Genomic DNA, 6,448 nt, shown 5'->3' with positions numbered 1-6,448 from the left:
AACAGGACCACGTCATCCGCAAAAAGCAGGGACCCAATCCTGAGGCCACCAAGTCGGATCCCCTCAACACCTCGGCTGCGCCTAGAAATTCTGTCCATATAATTTATGAACAGAATCGGTGATAAAGGGCAGCCTTGGCGGAGTCCAACCCTCACCGGAAACGAATCTGACTTACTACCGGCAATGCGGACCAAGCTCTGACACCTGTCGTACAGGGACCGGACAGCCCTTACAAGGGGGTCCGGTACCCCATACTCCCGGAGTACCCCCCACAGGAGCCCCCGGGGGACACGGTCGAATGCCTTCTCCAGGTCCACAAAACACATGTAGACTGGTTGGGCAAACTCACATGCCCCCTCCAGGACCCCAAAGAGGGTATAGAGCTGGTCCACTGTTCCGCGACCAGGACGAAAACCACACTGCTCCTCCTCAATTCGGGATTCAACTATCCGGCGGACCCTCCTCTCCAGGACCCCTGAATAGACCTTACCAGGGAGGCTGAGGAGTGTGATTCCCCTGTAATTGGAACACACCCTCCGGTCCCCCTTCTTAAAAAGGGGGACCACCACCCCATTCTGCCAATCCAGCGGTACTGCCCCCGATGTCCACGCAATGCTGCAGAGGCGTGTCAGCCAGGACAGCCCCACAGCATCCAGAGCCTTAAGGAACTCCAGGCGGATCTCATCCACCCCCGGGGCCTTGCCGCCAAGGAGCTTTTTGACCACCTCAGCGACTTCAGCCCCAGAGATAGGAGAGTCCACCCCTGAGTCCACCAGCTCTGCTTCCTCATCGGAAGATGTGTTGGTAGGATTGAGGAGGTCTTCGAAGTATTCCTTCCACCGACCTACTACGTCCCGAGTTGAGGTCAGCAGCTCCCCATCTCCACTGTACACAGTATTGATGGAGCACTGCTTCCCCCTCCTGAGCCGCCGGATGGTGGGCCAGAATCTCCTCGAAGCCGTCCGGAAGTCTTTCTCCATGGCCTTGCCGAACTCCTCCCATGCCCGAGTTTTTGCCTCGGCAACAGCCGAAGCCGCATGCCGCTTAGCCCGCCGGTCCCCATCAGCTGCCTCATGAGTCCCACAGGCCAAGAAGGCCCGATAGGACTCCTTCTTCAGCTTGACGGCATCCCTCACTGCTGGTGTCCACCAACGAGTTCTGGGATTACCGCCACAACAGGCACCAACGACCTTACAGCCACAGCTCCGGCCTCAGCAATAGAGGCACGGAACACAGCCCATTCGGACTCAATGCCCCCCGCCTCACTCGGGACATGGTTGAAGCTCTGCTGAAGGTGGGAGTTGAAGCTCGCTCTAACGGGGGACTCAGCCAGGCGTTCCCAGCAGACCCTCACAACACGTTTGGGTCTGCCAGATCTGACCGGCCTCCTCCCCCACCACCTGAGCCAACTCACCACCAGGTGGTGATCAGTTGACAGCTCCGCCCCCCTCTTCACCCGAGTGTCCAAGGCATGTGGCCGCAGGTCCGACGATACGACTACAAAATCGATCATCGAACTGCGGCCCAGGGAATCCTGATGCCAGGTGTACATATGGACACTCTTATGTTGGAACATGGTGTTCATTATGGACAATCCATGACGAGCACAGAAGTCCAATAACAAAACACCATTTGGGTTCAGAGGAGGGGGACCATGCCTCCAAATCACTCCCCTCCAGGTCTCACTGTCATTGCCCACGTGAGCATTGAAGTCCCCCAGCAGAACAATGGAGTCCCCAGAAGGAGCACCCTCCAGCACTCCCTCCAAGGACTCCAGAAAGGGTGGGTACTCTGAACTGCTGTTCGGTGCATAAGCACAGACAACAGTCAGGACCCGGCCCCCCACCCGGAGGCGGAGGGAAACTACCCTTTCATCCACCGGGGTAAACCCCAACGTGCAGGCACCAAGCTGGGGGCTGATGAGAATGCCCACACCTGCTCGGCGCCTCCCACCATGAGCAACTCCAGAGTGGAAGAAAGTCCAGCCCCTTTCGAGGGCACTGGTTCCAGAGCCCAAGCCATGCGTCGAGGTGAGTCCAACTATATCTAGCCGGAACTGCTCAAGCTCAGGCTCCTTCCCCACCACAGAGGTGACGTTCCACGTCCCTAGAGCCAGCTTCTGCAGCCGGGGATCGGACCGCCAGGGTCCCCGCCCCTTGCTGCCGCCCAGCTCACACTGCACCCGACCCCTACGGCTCCTCCCGCAGATGGTGAGCCCACGGGAGGTGGGGCCCATGTAACCCTTTTGGGCTGAGCCCGACCGGGCCCCATGGGCGAAGGCCCGGCCACCAGACGCTCGCTCTCGTACCCCGCCTCCAGGCCTGGCTCCAGAGGGGGGTCCCGGTAACCTGCGTCTGGGCATGGGAACATTCATGCCCAGGTTGGTCGTCATCGTAGAGGTCGATGAGCCGTGCTTGGTTCTATATATATATATATATATATATATATATATATATACATACAAGTAAAATCTGGTGAGCTACTGCTCCAGTGTATCATCATATATACATATATATATATATATATATATATATATAGATAGATAGATAGATAGATAGATAGATAGATAGATAGATAGATAGATAGATAGATAGATAGATAGATAGATATACACATATACATATATATACATATAAATAAATAAATAAATACACACACATGTGGATGTATATATTTATATGTATTTATATATGTATGTGCATGTATCTGTGTGTTCCTCATGGCTTTGTAGTCTGGTGCATTTGGATGGATAAACTTTTTTTATGTCATAGATATATATAGCATTTTTTGTTGTCATCGGTTTGAAATGTGCGTTAGAAATAACGATTGACTAATAAAATATTATTTTTGTTTACATAATGATCTTATCTAAAATAAGGTTTTAGCAACTAAGAAAATATTGCTCTTTATTTTTTATTTTTTTTATTTTTATTTTTTACAAATAATTTTGGATTAACAGGATAGATTTATTTATTAAGGGTCTCCATTGAGGTGTTAACGCTGGCAAGACTGCACTACCTGGTCCATGCTCCACAGCAGCTGTTGCTCCTCAGGAACTGCCACCTCATTGCACAGAGAACCATCTTCATGCAACTGCATGGAAATAGAGAAAGAGGGAGGTTTTGGGCTGACTTAAAACAAAAATCCAGGGTAACATTTCATTTTTAACAAGTCAAAGCAATCAAGTATAAAGTCTGAACGAAGAAACCCAGTTCACTGTACTCCAAAAGCTAAAAGCAAACTGCAGCAATGTGTGATGCCATCATGTCAACATGGACCAAAATTTCAGAGGAATGATCTTAACACATTGTTGAAGCTTTGTCACCAAGAATTAAGGCAGCTTTGAACTCCAAAAGTCCATCTAATAAAGTTCACGTTTCATCTGTCGTGAGACGAAGATATTAAACACCAAGCAACTGCTGTTGTTTCAGTAAAATAATTTTTTTTAAAGTACATGCGTATGTTACCACAATAGTGCCTAATTAGAAAAAAAAAAATACTAAAAAAGAAATGTGCATTCTGAGACAAAACACATATAATTAGACTCGTCTGACCTTTTCAAAGTCAAACAAAAGCATCAAAGTTAGGACCAATTAAAAAGAAAAAACTGACCCTCGCTTAATATCTGGAAGATGGAAAATATACGTGCAGCAGATTTAGCGTCACTAACTTTAACACTTTAATACAAATGCATTCAAAGTGGCGGAGTAAACTATTTTTCGTAAGGCATTTAGATAAGCAACTAAATTAGTAAGCTGACTTATGATGAGAAAATGTAAGCACCAACCTTACAAATGACAGTTGTGTGGTGTTACTCTAAAATCAGCCCCACTAGAAACTAGTGCTATAGTGGATTTAGTCCCTTTTGAATGACGATGAAAAAACAAAAGTGCAGTTCCTGCTTGTACCACAGGGAGGCGCCAAGCAAAAGGGATTTTGATACGGTAACTTGTCCAGAAGGGGATTTGCTCTTTGTCATAGCTTTGCAAACATAACATACTGAGACATCAGCTCAGCAGACTTGTCCTTAATCAATACTGCTACAATAACTTTGAATAATACATCCTACCAGCTTTGTTCAGTGCATTGTTGGTTTTATGATAAGACACCATAATAACAGACATTGACAGGTTATGTTTGTCAAGGGGTTTTACATTCTCTGTCCATCCAGTCAAACGTTGAAATTAAAGTTTTGTTAAACATAAAGCCTACTTCCCTGTGAGGTATCATGTGAACATAAACAAAGCAGCGCACCTAAAGCACAGTGGGTTTTTTTTTTAGGTGTGTACCTGTGTCGCATCATTAAACGATATTGCTAGAATTACCTTCTCTAATTTCATCCTGAAACATACAGTCTCATACCAAGAGGTGCCACTTTTCTGGAGGGCAGTAAAAAGTGAGAAATGCTTGAGGATCGTAGTACTGTGCAAACACAGGCAGACTAAAATTGCTCCCTACCTGTTGACATCTCTGTAAAACATTTCACAACTCCTAACTGAGATTATTAGTTTAAACAGTCACATATTAATGTGATGAGAAAGGGCTGAGAGTTAGAATGACTCACACAGGGGGTGTGTAAATAAATGGAAGAGAATAAAGTGAATACCAAAAATTGTGATAGATAGATAGATAGATAGATAGATAGATAGATAGATAGATAGATAGATAGATAGATAGATAGATAGATAGATAGATAGATAGATAGATAGATAGATAGATAGATAGATAGATAGATAGAAAATTGGCCCACTATTTTAAAAAAAATAGAAAAAAAAAATATAGTGTTGTATGTATTAATTAAATAGCAAAACAGGCTTTTTTTTCCTGAAAGGATGCTTTTGTGCTGCTAAATTTTTACAGACTGTGGAGCACACATGAAAGGTCATCAACAAGGATACTTTGCACTGTATCCAAGACTGCAATAGAGAGAGCTCTGTTGAAAAGTCCATACCTCTTCAGTCTATTTAAAAGTAGGGGAAGGAATTCAGAAAGGTTGGTAGAGCTTTTCCCAGTCAGGCATCCCAGACACGCTGTCTCTTTTTCCTGCTTGGTACAGTACATGCAGCTCAGTTAGCCAGCCTACATCCTGTCCACATGTACCTTTCTTTGAAGTGCCGTACCTGGAGGGTATAAGGGGCTTTGTTGAATCTTCACAATGATAGGCACCATGGTGAGCTATAAGTTACAAGCATGATGATGATGATAGACACATAGACAGTTTTACCTGAATTTCAATGATCCAGCTTCAAACTGATGATGCAGCTGATAACCGAAGCCTGTCTGAAATTACAGCCTGGGTAATGGGCAAGATAGAGATACACATTTCACTCATTTGTCTAGGTGCATGCACAAAAGCTGCTGCATGTACATCTATGTGTTTAAGTGAGCACCCTATGTGGCCTCTAAGCCGATGCATCAGTTTACCAATCGATAAGCAGCTGTCCGGGACTCCACAGGAAGTCAGGGAATGTATTTCAGTCAGCATGGCTTCAAAGCAGTGCACCAAGATAAGAAAATTCACACACAGACACACACACACACACACACATTCAGATCAAATAAGCATGAGTAAAGCCCCATTTCAGAGCAAGAAGAGTGGCAGGTTGGCAGGTGTTTGGGTCTCAGAGGCTTGCAGTTTTCCTGTTGAAAGTTCACTGGAGAGCAGAGAGCCAGGATACACTGAATACCTGTCAATGGGTCAACAAACGGGAGGCAACCGCTGAAAATGCAGCTGAAAGTACATAAAAATTAAATAAAACTACTTACTGAAATAGGTGTTGGACATTTTTAGACAAAGCTTCAGCTATGAAAACTTCTGGCAGTATTTTACTGAAAAGCCCAAAATAACGTAATCCTTATATCTACTGGTTTAAGAGGGAAACGGCTTTACGAAGATAAACCTAATGTCCCATGCACCCTGGTGTACATGAGGCATGCAAGCCAAGAACTTCTGTACAGGCCAATGAGGCTTTACCATGCTGACTACAGTCACTATTTCCACTGCAAAACAACTAGAACTGTGGATACACTGAAAGTTGAATTTCTGTATCATTTAACCAGTGAAATACTTTCAATACTCTGAAAATATATTTTATTATTGAAAGAAATATAAAACCTGTCAATCACAGTACCTCACAGCAGTGTGGTTTTTAATAAGTAAATGATGAAATACGACTTGTACATAAACTCTCAATGCAAAGAGAGATAGTTCTGAGGAACATAATGTCTTCACCACAGCCATTATGGCGAACACAAGTGACACCACAAAAAAATACAGGCATAACTGCACAGGGTGTCCATAAAGTCTCCTTTCAAAGGCAATTGATAAAATGTGTTAATCAGACATTTTCTATATACTGAGTGTATAAAATCACAGTTTAGTTGTCTGTTTCAGATACCCTGTTGGTGAAAGAGGCTATAATAAATAAAATCTTGAGTAACCTCAGAG

This window comes from Telmatherina bonti (assembly GCF_933228915.1).
Source record: "Telmatherina bonti genome assembly, chromosome: 5".
In the NCBI taxonomy this organism is placed as follows: Eukaryota; Metazoa; Chordata; class Actinopteri; order Atheriniformes; family Telmatherinidae; genus Telmatherina; species Telmatherina bonti.
Note: the sequence above shows the minus strand (reverse complement) of the source record.